We start from the raw sequence: 22,843 nt of genomic DNA, 5'->3' as shown, positions 1-22,843 counted from the left end.
TATTTCCTTAAACCTTTGCTGTTTTATCTTTGATCGCTATCTTTTGCGTCTTCCCTTGTTCAACCTGTTTATTTGTTTTGAATAGATGATAAATGGGAAGAGCTGTTTGGTGTGAAAACTGTGTTGAAATCAGCAGTTTTGCAGAACACACACAAGAGTTGGAGCAGCTGCTCTGGCTTGGGAAAGAGAAAACACCTCTAACAGTCCAAAATAAGTACATACATCTTCACATAAAGATAAGACGCTTCATTTGTTATACAGTGACACGGTTTCGGGGTGATAGCAGAAGGTGGTCATACATCAGCCGTAATCCCGCTTTATGAGTAATGACACGCCATAATTTTACAGAGCCACATCTGAATGTGTTGATAGTGGTGAGGGCACTTTAATGTTTATATTATACATTTCTAATAAAACAGAAGATCTCACTGAACTGTTTTTTTTTCATGTAAGTTTTTAGTCTATTCTTCTATTTAATTTTCATCCATCCATCTTCATCCGCTTTATCTGAGGCCGGGTCGCGGGGGCAGCAGCCTAAGCAAAGAGGCCCAGACCTCCCGCTCCCCAGCCACCTCCTCCAGCTTATCCGGGGGAACACCAAGGCGTTCCCAGGCCAGCCGAGAGATATAATCTCTCCAGCGTGTCCTGGGTCTGCCCCGGGGCCTCCTCCCGGTGGGACATGCCTGGAACACCTCACCCAGGAGGCGCCCAGGGGGCATCCTTGTCAGATGCCCGAACCACCTCAGCTGGCTCCTTTCGATGTGGAGCAGCAGCTGCTCTACTCTGAGCCCCTCCCGGATGGCCGAACTTCTCACCCTATCTCTAAGGGAGAGGCCAGCCACCCTTCGGAGAAGGCTCATTTCTGCTGCTTGTATCCGCGATCTCGTTCTTTCGGTCACTACCCACAGCTCGTGGCCATAGGTGAGGGTAGGGACGTAGATCGACCGGTAAATTGAGAGCTTCGCTTTTACACTCAGCTCCCTCTTCACCACGACGGACCGGTGCAGCGTCTGCATTACTGCAGCTTCAGCCCCAATCCGTCTGTCGATCTCCGGCTCCCTTCTCCCATCACTTGCGAACAAGACCCAGAGATACTTGAACTCCTCCACTTGGGGCAGGAACTCATCCCCGACCCGGAGTGGGCACTCCACCCTTTTCCGGCTGAGAACCATGGCCTCAGATTTGGAGGTGCTGATCCTCATTCCCGCTGCTTCACACTCGGCTGCGAACCGTTCCAGTGCGAGCTGGAGGCCCTCACCCGATGGAGCCAACAGAACCACATCATCCGCAAAAATCAGAGATGAGATTCTGAGGCCACCAAAGCGAAAGCCCTCCGCCACTTGGCTGCGCCTAGAAATCCTGTCCATATAAATTATGAACAGAACCGGAGACAAAGGGCAGCCCTGGCGGAGCCCATCACCCACCGGGAACGAGTCCGACTTATTGCCGGCAATGCGAACCAAGCTCTTGCAACGGTTGTATAGGGATCAAATGGCCCGTAGCAATGGGCCAGACACCCCATACTCCCGCAACACCTCCCACAGGACACCCCGAGGGACACGGTCGAATGCCTTCTCCAAGTCCACAAAACACATGTAGACTGGTTGGGCAAACTCCCATGCACCCTCAAGTATCCTCGAGAGGATAAAGAGCTGGTCCAGTGTTCTGCGACCAGGACGAAAACCGCATTGTTCCTCCTGTATCCGAGGTTCGACTAGCGGACGAACTCTCCTTTCCAGCACCCTGGCATAGACTTTCCCAGGGAGGCTGAGGAGTGTGATCCCCCTGTAGTTGGAACACACCCTCCGGTCCCCTTTCTTAAAGATGGGGACCACCACCCCGGTCTGCCAGTCCACAGGTACTGCCCCTGATCTCCACGCAACATTGCAGAGGCGTGTCAACCAGGACAGCCCTACAACGTCCAGAGCCTTCAGGAACTCGGGGCGGACCTCATCAACACCAGGGGCTCTGCCACCAAGGAGCTGTTTAACTGCCTCAGTGACCTCGCCCCCGGAAATTGGCGGGTCATTCCCCTCATCCCCAGACTCTGCTTCCTCCTCGGAAGACATGTCAGTGGGATTAAGGAGGTCCTCGAAGTATTCCTTCCACCGCCTGACAATTTTCTCAGTCGACATCAGCAGCGCTCCGCCAGCACTATACACAGTGCAGGTAGAGCACCGCTTTCCCCTCCTGAGACGTCTGACGGTTTGCCAGAATCTCTTCGAGGCAGTCTGAAAGTCTTTTTCCATGGCCTCTCCGAACTCTTCCCACACCCGAGTTTTTGCTTCAGCCACTGCCCGAGCCGCATTCCGCTTGGCCTGTCGATACCTGTCGGCTGCCTATTTAATTTTCATAATCAGCCAATTAGAAATGGCACAGGCACGGCAACAAGTTTCAGTTCTTTCAGATGCATGGTATATTTTGGTTCTTCATTTAGGTGCTGCCTTTGACAACCAGTGCCTGCAGAACAATGTAAGGAAAGACTGTAAAGTCCTAGAGATGTCACTTATCTGCAGTTCAGGATCTATTAGAAAATCGTGGCACAAAAAGAGACCAGTTGTCTTTAGTTTCAGCCCTTTCTGTTGGAGTCCCCAAATCTGTGGCTCAAAGGAACTCAGCATATGACATGCTACAAAACTTTGCTGCACTTTAAAAATGTTTTAGGAGGGAAGGTTTATGAAAGGAGAAAAAGAAAGAAACTTGTTTAACTTCCTCCCATATTCACCATGGGTCACTGCAGCAGTGTGATTCACAAGATTTGATAGATTTGTCTTTTTTTGTTGTTTGTTTTTTACACCCAACAATGCCCTTCTGGACATAACCCTACCAGGGATAGATCTCTCCATCTGGGCTCAAACTGGGAAGCTTATTGGGTAAACCAATGCACTATGGAGCCATGTTAGTGTGAGATTGTAGCTTCAGCAGAAAAAGCAAGGAGAGAGAGGGGGAGAAAATGGTTTAAACCAACCATAAAATGTGCTGTCTTATACAGGTTTCAGCAGGTATGTTAATAAACCAAACTAATAAAACTGAGTGTAAAACAGGACTGCAGTCAAAACTGCAAAAAGCAGTGTAAGCAAAAGGCTGCTGGCAATGCAGAAGAAACCCAGCTGCTCTGCCTGCACCTATTTATATGAATACAGTTGAGCCTCTTCAGCCCTGGGACTCCAAGGAGAGTGCAATTGTGATTTTAGAAACAGAAAAGAACAATTGGATGGTATTTGTTCCTGTGCATTGAAGACAAGCCTTCCTAACATGGACAAATACAGCTGGTATGAACAAATGCTGCCTTGACAGTTTTTTAGAAAGATGCAAACCAGCAGAAAAGTGAACATTTCAAATGCAAACCATTCTCTGGGGCTTGTCCTCTGAAACAAGTCCAACATATCCAGGAAATATGTTCCCTATCTGGCTTCACCCACCCCTAACATCATCAGTCATGATTACTGGTTGCAAGAAGCTGACGATGAATCAACTCTTTGTTTTTTCATTGACTATGAGCTGACATAGGTGCCCTACTTAAGGACTACATCTCCATGTATCTCATAGAAACGCTAAATATATCTATAAATAAAATGTATTGGAGGGAAAAACTGGAAGGAATAATTTTTCCCCTAAGAATCTAAACCAAAGGATTTAGATGGTCTCTTGAAATTAAATCTTCTCTTATTGTCTGTGCATTGACATCAGAGGGATCTTCTAGGAATGACGACACTTGAACCACTTTTATCCAGATAATTTATTGGTCAGTGGGTGGTGGTTTTGCACATGTCTCATATCTCTAAGATAACCTGCCTGCTGCTCAGGCTCACTGGCTGTTGTCTCTATAAACATTGTGCCCAGCATGGACACGGTAAAGTCTGAAACAACAACTACATATGAATCCTCCCTGACAAAATGGCCTTATATCACACCCTGAGATGTGCAACAGTGATGGAAAAATCATTGATTATCCAGCTTGTTTTTATCCAGAAAATGAGCAGTGAGGGTCCTTGACAATCTGATAATAAGTTAAGTTGGTATGTGCTAACATTTGGGATCTCAATGCCACGTCTTCATTTCTAATTTCATCAAATTTGTACTAATAGTATTTTTTCTTAACCGCCGTAGCATAAAACACCCAGTCTGACTGCAAGTAGCTCAAAAAGCAATGGTAAAAGTTATGAATAGGATCAGATCTGCAGCTGGCTGTTGGATGATGGCTTTTGTTGAAGCTCCAGCTTTGATTTTTCCTCCCATATTTTTTTGCAAAAATCCACTTTAGTTTTAAAATATAGCTCTGCCGTCATCTTTTACACAACCCTAACTTCCTCTGTCCGATCCAGGACAATAATAGCTGGAGTAATATTAGCTGTTTGTACCGCTGCCATTCTTCAGGTGGCTTATTTGACATATACAAGCACTTTCAGTCCTTCACTCTCCAGAGTCTGGCTCCAGACCTTGACCATTGTTTTTATAAATGGCCTTTTTGAACTGAATAAGGACTCTTTGTTAAACAGGCCCTGGCCTGAAATAGCCTCCATGACTGGTCTCAGTAGCAGATATCCCTTTTTCCTCCCATTACTCATCCATTGACCCCCTACTTTTGTTTGCTCTAGCCTCAGGAGGATGCAGGAGCCAAAGGTGGCTAATCTGTTAGCATGTGTCTTTTTAACTTTATTTTGAAACAGGCCTGGAAAGAGGAATCACTCTTTGGTTTCAAGATAATTAGATTAACCTATATTCCTCCTGAAGAAATATATTTTAAGAATGTGCGTTTCCATTACGTCCACATCAGGCAGTGTGTTTACTAACAGCCTGTGGAGCTAAATATAAATAATTATTTACTCTTTTCTAATTATGCTAATAGTGTTAATATGCAGATTGTGGGTGGAGGCATGTGGAGTGTATGTGGGTGGATTTAAGGCCATTTTGGAAGGATTCTCTGATTCACAGTGTGGGCAGCTGGACGGATGAATGGATGTATTTACAAATGGATGGACGATGGACAAAGCACAGTTAACCGTGTAAATGGATGAACATTAAAGCGTGCATTGTCTCTGCTGGACTGGACACATTTATGGGGGCTTAAAAGACTTCAAATAGACCTATCCTGTTCATTTACAGCTTCTCATTTACAATCTTGGACTCTGCTAGACTAGCTTTGTATGATTAACTGCATAAACTAATTTCTTTCTTTTTCTTATTGAATCAAACTGTTTTAGCTCCGCCCACATCACTTTTAAGCCAGTTTTCTTCTGACTGGCTGTCAATCACAAAGACAGTGGGCCTGTATTCATGTACCAAACTAAGAGTAAAAAAAAGTAGAATTTTCAGTGTGATATTCTCATTATATTGATAATACATGGATGGTATCTGCAGTTCTCTTGTTTGTTGTCCATGCTCTTCTTTCATACAGCACGTGATGATCGGTATAATTCAGACATCTAGAAAGAAATTTGTCGATTGAATAAAGTCTCTGCTAAGTTAGCGAATGCTTTCTTTGCAATTGCAATCTAAATCTTCATTTTGTGCAATGATCTTCTATCTCTACTCACAGTAGTTCCGATATATTTAAACTCACTGACTTGTTATAAGGTGGAATTCTTCAGTCAAATGTTACATACTGGATTATCTGTCTCTATAGAAATTGGAAAGGCTGTATTATCCTTGGGAAAATACAGTAATGATTTCCAGCTGCCCTGTGCTGTGATTTTTTTTTTTTTTTAAAGAGTGTACCCACATCTGGATGTAGTTAATATTATGTCCATCGTAGGTTATACTGAGCCCCTGACAGTCTGTGAGCCATGTTTGGCCCCTAAGAGGTCAGGATATAGAGATGATTGACATGAAAATTAAAAATGAACAAACACGTGTTACACTTATGTCAAAAGATTAATCTTTATTTGTTGTTTTGATACAAAAACATATATAAAAACATGCATATTAAAAAGCTATCTCCAGCCTTTCTGTGTGGAGTTTGAATGGATTCCCATGCCTGCCTTGGTTCACCTCAGGTCCTCCAGCTCACAGGAACAGGTCTGAGGCAGATTCAAAGCCTGCAGCGCCTCATCACAGCAACCTAAATTTCAAAGGTTTGATGTTGCTTCAGGTTCGGGTCATTATTGTAAAGCACTAATGCTGCATTTTATGATTCTTCAGTTATTTGTTTGTTTCTGGCTCATCATCCTTTCTATCCCAGTCTGGCATGTCCTCACGATCCCCTCAGGCTCATATCAAATTAAATTAAACCATTAAATGTAACTCTGCTAATAAAATTAATGGCCAAATAACAAGCTGATTTACTTTCATCAGCAATTTGTCCGCCAATAAAATCACACGTGGTCAGCTATATAGTACTGGACTCATATTCCAAAGCCAACACACATTTAAACCTTAAAGCATTATATCAGTGTCCTGGGGAGAATCATTTGTTAAAAATGTTGTTTTTACTCCATTTATTATGAATGTAAAAAAGTAAATTTTGGGTGAAACTGGAGATGCCCCTGTGGAGTTTCTGCAAAAAAACGTTATGACTCAGACTAATTTATCAGTACTCTAAAATAACATATATCAGCTGGATTTAATACATTTGAATGAATAACTAGGACATAAAACATGATGATGAACTATAACGTAAAGGTCCAGTAAGTGTGAACTATTGCTCCTTTGTAGCTTTGCTTACTCAGAGTAAAAACCTCAGAGTTTACCTGAGATTTAACTCTGGGGTTTTTTTTTTTTTTTATAAAGGTGGCCTAACATGATCCAGAGAAGGTTAGGTCGAGATAAGAGTTCAAGAGGTGAAAAACCAGCACCTGACCAGTCAGTTCTCTGGATAATAGCCTCATCATTCTTGGAAGATCCTGATTTTGTTCATGGAGTAAGATGGTCTTTAGGTTTTTAGAAACAATAAGAATAAGAAAAACAGATTCTCAGTAGTTATATAACAGCATATTCATAAGAACAAAAATGTCTTGTTGACTTTATATAAAAAGAAGTCAAAGGTAAATATTTAATGCAACATTTTATTAGTGACCTGTGGGACCCAAATATTAAAATGTAACCTGTGAGAAAATGATCACATTCAGTCTAAACATCATTTCTTTTTTCCTCCTGCACTCAAACATCCACATGCTTTTTTTTTGTACAATGTGATTTTACATTAAAACCTCCTTTTTTAGGTTTGTGTTTAATGTTTTATATAAACTATCATTGTATTTTCAGCCTGACTTAAACAGTCAGCCAAGTGAAGGGCTCAAGGTTGCAGGAAATACAATTTTTCTATTATTCTCCTTCTACTTTCTGTGATATACAAACTACTGTAATGGTGGATGCTCATATGAAACATGCCAACATTTAAAATAACAAAGTCAGTGTTTGTACAGGTAATCTAATGTGAACCAAAAGCTCTAAACACTCAGAAAATTGGTTTAAAGAAAGAAGGAAAGGCTAAAACTAAGTGGACGAAGGTTCATTGAAGGATTACTCTGATCTGTGGATGTAATGTAAAGATGCTAAATGTATTTATGCAATTTAAAAAATTCCTTTAATATACGTAGACTTTTAAAATTATGTACGCCTTCATTCTTCGACTAATAACACTTTTCAAAAAAAATACTACCTAATTTTCCATCACACCTTTAAAAACACAAAAATAAACAAAAAATTGATGAAATTATAAAATATTAATCTCTATTGTGTTGCTTAACTACCCTAGTAGTCAAACTGAAATGATTAGGTGATTAACCACTTTGATAACTCACAGCTGTTTGATTTTTAATGCAAAAAAAGTAAGAAAAGAAAAGAAAAGAAAAGGGAAAAAAAATCCACTTTTTCGTATGTAACTTTAGATAAACGGCTTTTATGTTATTTTTCTACTTCAAGTATTTTTGGCTTGTTTCAACTTTTGTGGGAGTATTTCCTGCCAAAGATTAAAGTTCATATAGGGGCCAGCGTCTATGACGCAGGTGTCACGCGGGATTTCATTAAATACGGATGGACCTTTAACTGAATCCATTACAGTGAATAAGCAAAACAAATAACAGGAAATGAATATCAGAAAAACACGAAGAGGAATGTTTGCTAACAAGCTAAAGAGGCTACAAGCTCTTGAATGACCTCACAAAGTGGCTTTTATGTCCGGATTTAAGTCGCAGTAATGTCGCAGTATTAAAGGTAAGTTTACCAGATTTTCATGTTTTAAATTTTTATTATTGCTGTATTGCTGCATGGGCCACAGAATCCTGCTAATTAGACCGTCGCCTCTGTGCTCATGCTTTTTGTTGTTGTCTTTGTTTCCTTTCTGAGTGAGAGTGGTAAGTTGTTTCCAAATATTATTGTGTCTCCATTACTATTATTTGACAATCCCTCTCTTTTCTAATTGGCTAATGCTTGGGGGGCAGCGATATAGCCTCATAATTATGACATGATATTTCAAGAACATTTGCAATTTCTGTTCCAGCAAACTTGAAGAATGAAGTTTAAAATAACTCATTTACACTTTAGTTTAACAACAGCGAAAGTAGCTAAAACTTGTAACTCATCAGATGCCTGCGTTATATATTTGCGCTATATATTCACACAATAACACTGAGAAATATTTTATATCTAGGATATTATAACTAGCTGCTAAAGCACTGCTTTTCCATGATGTAACCACATCAGTCATTTCCATGATGAATCAGCATGGCTGTGTCTTACCACTATCACTTCCTTCATAACCAGGTTGTACTTGACACTATATTCTTGCCTCAAGTGGTGAAACAACCTTGTTGTTTCCACTTTTAGCAGGAACAGTTTTTTGAAGTAGTTCATTTTCAGATGCTAAGTCTGTATCAGAAAAGACGCGTGACTCTGGCTTTCAGACATGCCTGGGTTTGTCTCATGCACGCACTAGAGAATACAAATTCATGGTGTTTGTATGATGTGAATGAATGTAGACTGTTTATGAGAGGGAAAGTGAGCTTTTAAAAAAAAAAAAAGATCTTTACTTACTCCAAGAAAGTACCGGTCTTCTCAAACAACAAACTATGACTCATGAGCTAGAAGCCCCTACTGAGTGAGAAGAAAAGGGTTTTGATTATGTTACATACAATCTATTTCTAGTAAAACAGAAATTAACTTTGATTAAATCAGTGAAAATCATGTGTCTACGTTACATAAATTAATATTTAACAGTTACGGTTGCACTTAGTAACCTTCCTGTTAAACAGGAATGTAAGTAGAATAAAACCAATTGAGTCGAGTCCCCACGAGTTGTGCTTAGACTCATTCAGGCAATGATTTGTTAGAGAATTCCTTGCTCAAAAAACATAAAAACACAATTGAAAGGTAAGGCTCAGTGACAATAAACTGAAGTTAGTGAAGGTGAGTCCTAGCATACAGCTAGCAGCTACAGCTGTGTAAGCAGCCATGTCACTAACTTTAAGATTCACCGAAGTTCACATTTCATGTTTGAAGAAAAGCTCACTGTTTAGCTGTTATAAAGGAGCAAGCTAGACCAAATGAAGATTTATTACAGTAATATAGATTTTTATGTTGTAAGCATTGTTAAATAGCTTCCAGTTTAGTTCAGATCAGCACATCTGGAGTGTGATGGGCGGTGTTGATGCAGGGGTTCTTGAGTTCAGCTGCCAGGACTGTGGAAGTAGGTCAGACCGGAGCGCCTGGGAACCTCTGCTCAAGTATACATTACAAACAAGACCCAGCCCAGGGGGGAGCTGTAATCTTTTTAGGTCCCAACTTATCTCCAGGTCTGTTCAGCTTTAGCACACACCTGGTTTTTATTTAACAGAACACTAAATGTGGCACAAGGTACTGTAACATTTGACCTCTGGAGTTAATGAGATATTTCACTCTGGGACCTCAGTCTCTCATCTGTGTGTGGTTTTTTTTTTTTTGTTTGTTTTGTTTTGTTTTGTTTTTTTTTTCCTCCTAACATCATAGTCACTGAAATGAATCCTTCTTTCCGTCATTACTGTCCTTTTCCATTTCTTTCTCTTGTAGTCCCTGTTCTACAGTCACATGACAGAACATTGATGTTTTAACTTATTCTGGTTTCAAACTGAGTATATTTATGTCCCAGAGCCTCGGTGCACTTGTTGATTAGTGTTGTAAAAAATGGTAAATTGTTTTAAATATTTGAAACCAGCACATGGATTAAAGCTTGACCAGTATTTGATGATTTGTGATATCGGGTGATATGTTTCTTTCTGTCAGCTGCAGAAAAAACAAACATTTGTTACGTTGCTGTGTTTGTGGCAGTGTGTGTTCCCATCTAATCCAAAATTTAAATTGGCAAGACCAAGAGTCTAAAATGTCACATTTTCTCAACAACAAGATGTCATATTTATATATTCACTTGTTCAGTATTGTTGTTGCTTTTGATTTTGTTTATTAGAAAGACATGTTTTGTAAAGCTTAATGTCCAGGAATTTTATTCGGCTGAGTTAGAAGCTAACAGTAGCTATATGATATACCATGTTCTTACTAAATTATTTGACTCGGACACAAACTAAAAACCAGCAATATTTGGAGGGTTAGTGCAACCTTATTTTCTAGCTACAGAGCTGTAGTCACCCTAATATAAAGGATGACGGTTACATTGTCCTTAATAACAGGTCATATTCAGGGTCGTTGATTGGCAAACAACAACATATAGCAGGAAGAATTCACCAAAAACAAAACAAACCACAACATTGTGGTCATTAAGATCTTTTTACCAGTTTGGACTATTTGCACTTAAAAAAGTTCTAATCCAAAACTTAGTGTATTCATTTACACTTTACTCAGCGTGAGTACGATTGCTTTCTGAATATTTGGCGTTGAATTTTTGGTGTCGGGAATATTGCATGCACACTGTGAGTTAGTTTAAAGATGTGCTAGGCATGAATAATAAGCTAGAGAGGCTCCAAATGGTTTTTGGGTGCTTGTGTTTATTAAAAAAAACAAAAGACAAAGAACTGCGTCACAATTTAAAAAAAACGAGAGGCTCCATCCAAGCGCAGGAAACTGGGTCAATATGTCATCATTTCACAAGTGCATTTCCTTAATTGAAGTCTTAAAAAGGTCTTAAAAAAGCATTGATTTGGGGATTTTAATAGTGCAGGAACCCGGGCCAATTTTGACAAAACGTGGCTGCTGAAAGCACAATGCATGAGATGGACGGGTATCCACACTCAAGCATGCAAACACACGGTGTCTTCATGAACACATGCCCACACATGTGCTTCTTGCTAAGAAAAAAGTCTTAAAAACACAGGCCTGTTATACACACTGGTCTCCTCCCCTCACTGCACACTTCAGCTGAAAATCAGTCATGGGGAACAGCAGAGGTGTTTCTGAGCTGTGAAGGAGAAATCAGCCGTGATTGTTTCACAGCGCAGCTTTTGTTCTTAATCACAACCCTGAGATGAATTCAAGAGGTGGTGAATTCAATTAAAACTAAAATTAGTGCTTGTCTGCCAGCTGTGTGTGTGTACACGTGTGTGTTTGGGTGTGTTGAGTACCATAAATGGAGGTGCTCATTTATCAGCCTTTAGCACAGTGCTCTTTCCAGGGAACCATTAACTGAAACGCCCGTTTGGAAAAGTGTGCTTAGCCCACGGGGAGCTGTCTAATCTACAGGCCTCCACTTAAACAATGCAATGCAATTATGATTATTAAGTTATTATGTTGGTTCGGTGAGCAGCTGCAGTGGTGGAGAATTTCCAAGTCATGATTAAATTAAGTTAAAGGCATTCAGTGGATGCTTTCATATCAAACAAACCAAACTTGGAAGTATCAGCTCTTTTCTTTGTCCAATTCGTGGAATGTTTTGTCCAAGAATGCTTAGAAACTATTTAGAAATTTGCTTCAGAATGTAATTGTCATGGTTATCCCATTAAACACAAGATTTTCAGAAATGTGTAGAGGGTGGCTTCCACTCTTTTATATTTCTTACTGCTCCGTAGGTATAACACACACACGATTGTAAGATCAACAGAGATACTGGTGTTATTTTAGACGGCTATAATAAGGAATAATTAATTTTGGCTTCAGATATTGATTTAGTTTTTGTCTTTTTTCATTTGATTTTTGTTTGTATCAGTGAGCAGAAAGTAAAAAGACACTTACACACTCCATAATGTGAATCTTCCATTTCACTACATCCCAAAGGTTCTCTGTTCGATTCCGATCAGGTGACTGTGGAGGCCGCAGGAGTACAGTGAACTCATTGCCATGTTCAAGAAGACAGTTTGAGATGATTTGAGCTTTGTTTATAATGTGTTATCATACTGGAAACAGGCATCAAAAGATGGGTAAACTGTGGCCAGGGTGGATCCATGCTTTCATGTTGTTCACACCAAATTCTGACAATACCGTCTGAATATAACAGCAGAGATTAGGACTCATCAGACCAGGCAGCATTTATTTTTCCAGTCTTCTATTGCGTTTTCTGTTCTCAGCTCATAGGAGTGGCACCGGGTGAGGTCTTCTGCTGCTGTAGCTCATCTGCTTCAAGGTTTAACGTGAATAGATGCTCTTCTGCATAGCTTGGTTGTACTAAGTGGTTATTTGAGCTTCTGTTTCCATCATATAGGCTTGAAGTGGTCCATTCTCCTCTGATCTGAACATCAACCGGGCATTTTCACTCAGAGAACTGACACTGAATGGATATTTTCTTTTTTTCTGACGTTTGTGAACCGTAGAGATGGTAGTGTGGGAAAATCACAGTAGATCAGCAGTTTCTGAAATACGAATCGCCTCAATTGGATCCTTTTGACGTGAAGGAGTAGTGGGTCTGCTCTGAGGTCCTGAATGACCAAACTCCTCAGCTCCACTCAGTGCACTGCAGCTTATGATAATGAGGAGGTGAATGATGGTGATGAACCCACTCACTTATTTAAACTCTTTTTTTTCATGTTCAAGAAATCAGTTTGAAATGAGCAGCAGAATGAGCCGTCAGACAATGGGTACTGGTCATAAAGGTGTGGACAATATTGCTCCGGCAGGCTCTGGCATTTAACTAATGCTCAGTTGCTACTAAGAGACCTAATGTATTCCAAGATAGAGTATCCATGAAACCCTCCAAACGTGCGTGAGCTGAAATAAACGTCTCAGTTTTAGCGTATAATCAGTTTTAGAATAGAATAGAATTCAACTTTATTGTCATTGCACATGCACAGGTACAGGGCAACGAAATGCAGTTTGCATCCATCCAGAAGTGCTTTAGTGATATAGATATATTACAATATATATTAGCAATAATATAGATATGTGAGTATATTACAGAAATGGGTCTATTATGGTATGTTATAATGTACACGGTATGAAGTATGTTGTGAATATTCTATAACTATAAGTATGTACAGGCTGTAGTGAGTACAAGCTATGTACAGGATATGAACAGGATATAAATATGAAAAACTATACAGAATATGAAATAAATAACTTTACAGAATCTGGGATATACAGCTATACAGAAATGGGAACTATGCAAGTTGTAAACAGTTGTAGGATTAAAAATTATCGAATGTACAGAATGATTATTTACACAGAGCTATACAGTAGTGCAGTTAAGATAAGTGAGGGTGTAGATAGTTTCTACAGAGGCTATATAAAGTGCTAGTGGTTGTGAGTGGTGGTTCAGTCCATGTTATTATTGTGTTTGAGGGTACAGTTGTCCATTGTGGGTGTGTGTATGTTCAGTCCATGAGTTTAACGTGGGTCAGATGTCAGATGTCAGGAGGCAGAGTTCAGGAGTCTGACAGGAGTTTTGTAGGATTAGTCAAATCTGTTAACAATCAATACAGCATTTATAATTGGAAAAAGTAGGTAAGTTTTTGTATAGTGAAGAAGTAGTACAGGCACTTAAAAAGATGCTCTGGTAAAATTTTAAGGTCAATGTCAATTGTATTTCTATGGCACATTTAAAAGCAAGTTGACCACAGTGCATCGCAAGTTAGTTGATGAACAAGAGGAAACCATATAAAAATAAATACAGAAGAATAAGACATGAGGTGAAGCAAATGCATTATATTTAATATAAACAAAAGAAACTGATGGTACTCAAAATGAACTCTGATTAAAAGCCAACATAACAAAGTGAGCTTTACGATGGGATTTGAAAGACTGTATAGACTCTGAAGTACGAATATCAGGTGGCAAGTTTTTCCAGCGTCACCATGGCGATTGCTTTGAAGTCTCTTTGTGCCGGTTCCCATATTTGCTCTGTGCTTTGTGTTCATACCTAAATGCTAAGAGAAAGATTATATGTGTCCTCATTATGATAGGAAAATGTATTGATCTGTGAAACTCTAGCCTATATGTTTATATTATTAAATGGTAATTATGAGACTGTGTTTGTCAATTCATTTTACGGAGAAATGCAAAAGTAATGTAACGAGTGGTATAACAAATTACTTTCTCCTGGGAGTAATTAGTGCATGTATAGTAAGTTACCTAACATTTAACCGCAAGGCATGCAATTAATTCGCTTGATGCCTTAACGATAGTGGTGGCTCTCAAAGTGAAGCTAATGAGAATCCAATGAGAATCAATAAGAGAATCGATAAGAAATCAAACTGATAAGTGATATCGATAATGGAATCAGAATTGCTAAATTTGCATTGATTCCCGTCCCTACTGTGTTTGTACCTCGTTACTTCCCACTTCTGACTTGAATCAGCTGCCTTCACAAAGTTCCAAAACATTTTGTTTTTAATAAAAACCAAGCTAAACATTCTCATAGAATGAACAAACCCTGTATTACTGAAATGAGCAAACCCTTCATTACTACTTTATTAAATTAAGCTTTTTTTGTGCAAAGAATACAAAAAAACCCAAACAAACTTATAGAAAACTCTAATCTAACCTTAACTCAGTTTAAGACTTAAGGTTTCATTAAGCAGTCACAGTGACTTTTTCTGTCTTCTGGTCCACATCACTCAGGTAGGTTTACATGAACACCGCTGACCTCTGACCTTTATCTGCTGACACCTTTCAGAAAATGTAAACCACTGCCATGAACATAACAAACCCTGCATGATGTGACTGCACTGCTCAGCAGCTGGTGGGGAGTTCAACACAGTCAGCTTCTGTGACTTCTGTGGCAACGTTTAGTCACTATTTTAAAGGATGTTTATGTTCAGATTTTTTCCCCTTTTAACTACAAACAGTCTGACAAAATCTGGCTTCAAAACAGCCTCATTTTGTGTTCAGCTGTTTAACCTTAACAATTTAATAGAGTAAATAGAAAATGATAGAAAACGTCTGTCTATTTATCTAAAGATGAAGAAGTTTTCTTGAAGACAAGGAAGGCATCAAAATTTGACCACCGTTGCTTAGAGAAATATTATTTGGTCATGAAAATAGTTGGCCAGTTTAGTGTCAACCTGATTGCTGATTAAATACTAGGCTTCAAAATCATAAATAAAAACTTAAATGCACCCAACACTGGTGAATGATGGATTTTTTTTAAGGTGCAGGAACTATTTAATAGCAGGTCTAGTGTAATTCTTTTTTATTTTACTCCAACTCCATCATTGCTGTACTGTCTGCTTACCTGTTTTCTTTTAGTGTCCTTCATTCCCTCATCATTTGTCACATCAGGTCTGTATATTTTACAACTCAAGCAGAGTCTTTGGACGGTTACTTCACCGTCATGATGTTGAGGGTCGTGAGGATTCATGTTGCTTTAGTTTTAGCTATTCACTGTGAGCTTGTTAGTTTTACATTTTTAGCTTGAGGTCCATATTTGCAAACCTTTAGATTCACATTTCTGAAGCCTGTCTATGTTGATATTGAGATTTCCTGAAACAGTGAAGGAAGGGTAGGGGGAGAGAGAGCAGCCCAAGTAGTGTCCAAGTTGGATTTCCCATAGTGAGTATTAAAGATGGATGTGATTGGTTTTGAACATTTATGTTTTAGCTGCTGCCATGTTGGGAGCCTGATGTGACCATGGGGCAGCTGTCAGAGTCACTATGTGCCTATCTCTAGTACTCAGGTGAATGAGTTAGAAAAAATTCATCTTCTTCAGAGTTGTTATGAAGTTGGAAACTATCTGCAGAGATCAAAATTATTTTTTTTGTGAGGCAGTAACATTATTAACTGTGCTGTAAATTTAGGACTATACCATGGGAGTCTGTGGGGATTAACTCTCTTTTAAAGACATCCTCAAGTGGACATTGGAGAAGCTGCAGTTATGAACATTATGTGATTGGCCTGAATAATTTCCATTATGTGTCAATAAGTAATGGTGCAAAAAGTCTGCTGCAGTCAGTTCCTGATTCTTTCTGCACTCACTGCAGCAGGAACTCCCCACGTCTGCTCTGCAGTCTGGTGAGCTATGCTGACCTGAGCTCACAGCAGCAGTTCTCCATCATGTACAGGTTCTGGTTAGAGCGGCCTTCTAGCTCGCAGTGAGCAGAACAAGACTCTTATTAAAGGTGGGCCAGCACCTGGACAACATCTGATTCGCTGTGTGTGTCTCTATCTTACTTCCTCTGCTGTTTCCAGAAGAGGAACTGCTTCAAAGATACAAATCTACAGGCAAGGCTACTCTGATCAGGAGTAAGGCTTCAATTCAGAAGAACAGAAAGATTTGAAAACCAAGAGGATGTGACATGTTAGATTTTGTTTTCTCTATTTTTTTTTTAATGCTAATAGGCTGCATCCTGCATTTGTGTGTTTCTGTGTGTGTCTGTGTGACATCCAGAACACAGAACTGACTGTGCAGACTTGGACTGTAAAAGCTAATTGCCTATGGCACCAGGCAGGCCTTCCACTAATGAACCATGTGCCTGAGGTTAATTCAATTTTAACTGGAGTTCTCGCAGGTCACAATGTTTCTCCGAGAGGGTAAAAAACAGAGAGGGTGGTTTAAAACAGGGGGGGAAAATATCAGCGCGAATTTATGACATCATGAATCATGTATGAGCCGGTGGGGAAAAAAAAGTGAGCTTGTTGGCTTGTTAACAGTGTACATTTGACTAATATGTGATCATTCAAACAGCCATCCCTCATGATTTCAGATGAGAACACTTATTTCATTACTTATTTAAAGAATAAAGAAAAGATTCTTCTACCTGCTGCCGTCAGTCTGAAACTGACTGAAGGTTCAATAAGAACTCGAACGAACAATTCAGCAGTTATTGATGGTTTGTAGTTGTTGTAGTTGTATAGGTAATTTAATCACTTAAGTTAATTAGTCTGATTTAGGAGTTCCCTTTATGAAACGGTGACCTTTTGGGATGTTAGATAAGAAGAAGGGTTGGGTGATCCTCTCTTTAGTCCCATTTGCCTGTCCTTCTCCCGTAAGTTTGCTAATAACAGATTTCTGGCCGGGGGAGCTTAACACGCACTCTTTAAGGTAGCAGATTACTTTCTCTCTTAAGGTCATGCTGATGGATGATAATCTCGGGTCAGAGTAATTATCAGTAGCTTGCCAATGAAGGCGATTTAATGCATTAAATCAAATTATTACTATTAGATTCAGTCCCTCATTGCAACTGTGCAGTTTGTAAAATTATTATGTGTGTCTGATCTATTATCATCTCACAACTCTGTTCTCTGTATGCTCTTGTCTCTGTAAGGCCACACTTTCCCTTTACATGGTTTTTGTATATAAGATAAGATAACCTTTATTAGTCCCACGCGTGGGAAATTATAAATCTCTGCATGACTGTTATCTGAGGATATACTGGTTATGGTAAAAACAATAGTCACACAACCTTTGGTCTCAAAGAGCCCTGTTTTGACCCCCAGAATCAGAGCAGAATCAGGAAAAAATGCTTTTAAATATGTGTTTTCTGTTTCCTGGAATAATCTGCCGTATGATCTGAAGCCATCACAAGTGATTACTGTGGAGGCGTTTTAGGACATTATAAAGAACTAAGGAAGCGGTCCTCTTTGTCATTGCTCTGGAAATTGCTCTCGTTCATAATATCTTATTCAGAATCAGAATACTTTATTGATCCCTGGGGGAAATTATTTCATATGATCTGGATGTTGTGTTCACTCTGTGTCATGTGTTATTTTTTTTAATTTACGTTTATATTTGTTACAGTCTCTGCTGCTCTTCTGGTCAAATTAACCTTGAAAAATGGATTTTTAAGCCCAATGAGACTGGATAAAGGATTAGACTAGAGGAAATAGAACTGTTTATGTCTGTATCTTTGATTTTTAAGTTCAAGCTTGATGTAACTGTTACCGTGTTCTGGTGAGATGCTCGTTTTTCTCCTATCGCCAACTGTTTTGCTACTTGTCTTGTTACTAATTATGTTTATTAATAATTCAGGTCCTCAAACTTAATCTACTATATACTACTTTGTACATTTGCTGTGGTTTCACACATAACCATGTCTGTGGACATCACAATGAAATACTTTGGTAAATGGACTTCTTACATAGCACCCAAGGCACTTTATACAATGCCACCCATTCACCTATTCACTCTATGCATTCAGTGCTTTTATGTGCTTTCAAACTAACATTCACACTCCAATGGATGCATCAGAGAGCAACTTAGAGTTAGTATCTTGCCCAAAGATATGGAGACATCAAATCACCAACCTTCCGATCAGCAGATGACCTCCTCTACCTCCTGAGCTACAGCCATCCTTACTTTGATTGATTCTCAGTCAATGTCAATCTGTGAACTAAGATGATGCTACACTTGAACTTTTGGTAAAACTGGCTCATAAGATTAATATTGTCAGATGGGGCGACCATAGCTTAAGAAGTAGAGTGAGTTTTCTACCAATGGGATGGTTAAATCTAGCATACATGTCAAGATATCCTTGGGGAAGATAATGAAGCCTGAGTCAGGGTGCAAGGCGACTATGTGTGACTAGGTGAACAAGACTTGCAGTAGAAAAGTGCTATAGCAGTAACAGTCTATTTACCATTTACTAAATTGAGGTCTTTGAAGTTGATGCAGAGAAATGCAATCGATTCCAGACAATGCTTGAGATTCCTCAAGGATATTGTGAAAAGCAAAGGTTTGTTCATCATATCGTTTGCACCATCTGAAACCTTCCTGCTGGAGTGCAATGCTGACTCTGGTCAGCTAATGTGGATGGAGAGGTCTAGGATGCCCTTCTTTGGTAGTTTTAATAACATGCCTTTCATGATTTTTACAGTTATGTAAAACTAAACTGAAAGTAGGTGTGATGAAACACTTTGGTTAGCTGAAATAAAAACAAACAAACAAAAAACTAGAATGCTGGGAAAAAAGTACTAGATTAAACAATAATGTGTATTAATAAGATTCAATTTAAAAACAGTACTGCAAATACCTTTAGTTTCAGTCTTTGGTCAGTTTGGTCAAAGGCTGGTGAGGCTTTGGTGTTTGTTTACTTCAGGATGAATACATGACTGCGAATCAGCTGGGTTTACACAGCATTGTTTTTGTTGTGAACCTCTAAAATCTGCCCCTGACAAGTAGGCTTCATATTCTAATAACTGAAAAAAGCTAAGGTAAACTAATAAAAGCTAAACTAAAATTAATAATGCATCGATATCCTGCTGTCTTAGTTAATTATAGGCCAATCTCCAACCTTCTTTTGATCTCAAGAATCCTTGAAAGAGTAGTTGTCAAACAGTTAACAGATCAGAAGAATGGGTTATTTGAAGAGTTTCAGTCAGGATTCAGAGCTCATCACAGCACAACAAAAGCTTTAGGGAAGGTTGCAAATGATCTTCTTATGGCCTTGGACAGTGGACTCGTGTCTGTGCTTGTCCTGCTAGACCTTAGTGCAGCATTCGTTGAACATAATATTCTATTAAAGCGATTAGAGTATGCTGTAGATATTACAGGTACTGTGCTGCAGTGGTTTGTATCATTGTATCTATCTAATAGACTCCAATTTGTTCAATTAAATGGAGAGTCCTCTTTATACATTGAGGTTAATTATGGAGTTCCACAGGGTTCAGTGCTGGGACCAATTCTGTTTACATTATACACGCTTCCCTTAGGTAGTATCATCAGAAGACATAGCATACATTTTCACTGCTATGCAGATGACACCCAGCTCTCTGTCCCTGAAGCCAGATAACACACACAAATTAGTTAAACTGCAGGAATGTCTTAAGGACATAAATGCCTGGATGACCAAATTTTCTGCTTCCAAATTAAGATAAAGCTTAGGTTATTGTACTTGGCCCTAAAATCTTAGAAATATAGTATCTAACCAGATTCTTACTCTGGATGGCATTACCTTGGCCTCCAGTAAGACAATGAGGAACCTTGGAGTCATTTTTGACCAGGACATGTCCTTCAATGCACATATTAAACAAATATGTAAGACTGCTTTCTTCCATTTGCGCAACATCTCTAAAATTAGAAAAATCCTGTCTCAGAATGACGCTGAAAAACGAGTTCACGCATTTATTACTTCCAGGCTGGACTAACTTCCAGGCTGGACTAACAACAGACGGATTATGGACTCAAATGTCATGTTTTTCACCGAAACATGGTTGAACAACAGCTGCCCGGACAATGCTATCGAGTTAGCAGGACGCCACACACACCGAGCCGACAGGCTAGCAGATGACTCCGGCAAGACCAGAGGTGGAGGTTTGTGCATTTATATTAACAATGCTTGGTGCATGAACTCCACTACTACTGAGAGTCACTGCTCACCTAATGCGGAGTTTTTAATGGTCAAATGCAGACCTTATTATCTCCCCAGAGAACTCACTTCGATCATACTCACTGCCGTGTATATACCCCCCGACGCTAATGCTAGGTTGGCCATGAAAGAACTTTCTGCAGCCATTAACAAACACCAGAATAAACACCCCGAGGCTGCTTTTATTGTTGCTGGCGACTTCAACCACACCAACTTAAAGACAGTCCTCCCCAGATTCCACCAACATGTCTCCTGCCACACCAGAGGAGACAAGACTTTAGACCATGTGTATTCCAACCTGGCTGGAGCCTACAAAGCCACACCCCTCCCCCACATTGGACAATCGGACCATCTCTCCCTGTTCCTTACACCTAGGTATTCACCACTCATCCAACGTGTGAAACCTGCTGTGAGGACAATTAAAGTGTGGCCAGAGGGGACAGACGCAGTGCTCCAGGACAGATTTAAAAACACAGACTGGAATATGTTCACCCACACAGACCTGGACCAGTACGCCTCATCTGTACTGGATTACATCTCCGAAACCACAGACAGTGTCACCACCCAGAAACGGATCACCATGTACCCCAACCAGAAGCCTTGGATGAACCGGGATGTTCGTCTCCTCCTGAAGGCCCGCAACACCGCCTTTAGGTCAGGAGATGCACACGCCTACAGCACAGCCAGGGCTAATCTAAAGAAGGGCATCAAAAAAGCCAAACACCATTACAAAAAGAAGGTAGAAGAACACTTCTCCAACTCCAACCCCCGACGCATGTGGCAAGGACTCCAGACCATTACAGACTACAGGACCACCAAACCCTCCCCCGCATCCTCTGATGTCTCCTTCCTCAACGAGCTCAACAACTTTTATGCTCGTTTTGAGCGAGGGAACCCCACAACCACAACCAAAGCAGACGTGACGCCAGACCACCAACCTCTGACTCTCTCCCCCACCGATGTAGGAGCGGTGCTGAGCAGGATCAATGTCCACAAGGCTGCAGGTCCCGATGGCATCCCCGGGCGTGTTCTCAGAGCGTGTTCTGAGGAGCTTGCAGGAGTGCTGACAGACATATTCAACCTGTCCTTGGCCCACGCTGTGGTACCGGCCTGCTTCAAATTCACCTCCATCGTCCCGATACCCAAAAACTCCAACCCATCTTGCCTCAATGACTACCGCCCAGTAGCACTCACCCCCATCATCACTAAGTGCTTAGAGCAGCTGGTCCTAGCACACTTCAAATCCTGTCTCCCCCCCACCCTGGACCCCCACAATTCGCATACCGCCAGAACAGGAGCACAGAGGATGCAGTCTCCATCGCACTGCACTCTGTCCTCTCACACCTGGACAACAACAACACCTACGCCAGAATGCTGTTTATAGACTTCAGTTCAGCGTTCAATACAATCCACCCCTCACAACTCATCAGGAAACTGACAGACCTGGGCATCAGTTCCCTCATCTGCAAATGGTTACTGGACTTCCTGACCAACCGCCCCCAACATGTCTGGCTAGATAACCGCTGCTCATCTACCATCACAATGAACACCGGTGTACCACAAGGCTGTGTGATGAGCCCTTTCCTCTACTCCCTCTTCACCCACGACTGCAGACCTGCTGATGGTTCCAACACCATCATTAAGTTTGCAGATGACACCACGGTGATTGGCCTCATCAGTGACAACGATGAGGCCGCCTACAGGGAGGAGGTGGATCGTCTGGCTGAGTGGTGCGACAGAAACAACCTGCTGCTTAACACCGAGAAGACCAAGGAGCTCATCGTGGACTACAGGAGGAATGCTGACCCACATCCATCCATCCACATTAAGGGGACGGCTGTGGAGCGTGTGAGCAGCTTCAAGTTCCTGGGAGTCCACATCTCCGAGGATCTCACCTGGACGACCAACTGCTCCAAGCTGGTCAAGAAGGCTCACCAGCGCCTCTTCTTCTTGAGGACTCTGAGGAAGAACCACCTGTCCTCAGACATCCTGGTGAACTTCTATCGCTGCACCATCGAGAGCATCCTGACCAACTGTATAACAGTCTGGTACGGGAACTGCTCTGCCTCGGACCGGAAGGCGTTGCAGAGGGTCGTGAAAACTGCCCAGCGCATCGCCGGAGCACCACTTCCTGCCATAAAAGACATCTACAGGAAGCGGTGTCTGAAAAGGGCTGGGAAAATCATCAGCGACCCCAGTCACCCATCACATGGACTCTTCACCCTCCTGCCCTCTGGGAGGCGCTACAGGAG

The sequence above is a fragment of the Rhamphochromis longiceps genome, linkage group LG12 (assembly GCF_057381845.1).
Source record: "Rhamphochromis longiceps isolate RC_006_pf linkage group LG12, R_longiceps_female_GT1.1, whole genome shotgun sequence".
NCBI lineage: Eukaryota > Metazoa > Chordata > Actinopteri > Cichliformes > Cichlidae > Rhamphochromis > Rhamphochromis longiceps.
Note: the sequence above shows the minus strand (reverse complement) of the source record.